Below are 1144 nucleotides of genomic sequence, written 5' to 3' on the forward strand. Positions count from 1 at the left end.
GAAAAAAAAATAATATCCAGAAAACAGCAAAGTTCTGTTGCTGTTGTGGTACCTGGCACCATTTTTTTAATTAGCATCATCTGGAAAGAGAACATTCTATAGTAATATCACTAAATATAGCTCTGTCACTATTATGTATCATAAAGCAGGTACAAGCTATTTTTCATTCACAGAGGTATGATACAGTACCGAATAGTACTTTATCTTTAAACATATTCAGAAAACAGCAAAGTTCTGTTGCTGTTGTGGTACCTGGCACCATTTTTTTAATTAGCATCATCTGGAAAGAGAACATTCTATAGTAATATCACTAAATATAGCTCTGTCACTATTATGTATCATAAAGCAGGTACAAGCTATTTTTCATTCACAGAGGTATGATACAGTACCGAATAGTACTTTATCTTTAAACATATTCAATGATTTGCTTAGGTTTGTTGTTGTTGTTGTTGTTGTTGTTGCCAGTCTTGCCCTGTTGGTGAAATTCAATAAAGTTGGGTGTATTTGTTTTTCAATTGTATTCATATTTTTAAAATATTGTGAATCACTATATATATTCAACTTCAGTTGATCAAAAGCACCATAAAAATGAAAATTCTAACAGCAAAATAAGAGAAGATATTTACAAAACATATGATTAAAGAAGGTTTAATATCATGAATGTATTTTTAAAATAAATACTGAGTAGACAATAAAAAGATAAACAATTTAAGTTTTGTGCAGTGACAGTATCATAGCCAATGAGGTTAATCCAAGGCACAATTATTGCTAATTAAAAAGATAAACATTTTAGCAAGAAATGTTTAAAATTTGTGTGTGTCTCTGTGCAGTGTGTGTGTGTGTGTGTGTGTGTGTGTGTGTGTGCATGTGTGAGAATAGGCATTTCCTAAAGCGGAAACATGAATGTTTAATAGTTAAAAGTATTCTAACTTATTAATGATCAGATAAATGCAAATTGAAGCTATAATAAATACTGCACATCTATCAACTGGCAAATGTGAAGAGTCTGATGGCAGTCTATGTTTGCAGGGATATGAAGCAGTGGGACACACACTGCTCATCAGAAGTGTAACTTGACTATTGCAATTATTTAAAAATAATTTGGTATTATCAAGTAGAAGCTAAAATGCACATACCTAACAGG

At 31.2% G+C, this 1144-nt stretch overlaps 1 pseudogene; it reads left to right on the forward strand.

Annotated features, from left to right (window-relative positions):
- The first annotated feature begins 711 nt into the window (after positions 1–711).
- On the forward strand, positions 712–831 carry LOC117286736 (annotated as a pseudogene).
- The last annotated feature ends 313 nt before the right edge of the window (positions 832–1144 follow it).

Source organism: Fukomys damarensis, unplaced genomic scaffold, assembly GCF_012274545.1.
Source record: "Fukomys damarensis isolate Sample0158 unplaced genomic scaffold, DMR_v1.0_HiC HiC_scaffold_2, whole genome shotgun sequence".
Lineage (NCBI taxonomy): Eukaryota > Metazoa > Chordata > Mammalia > Rodentia > Bathyergidae > Fukomys > Fukomys damarensis.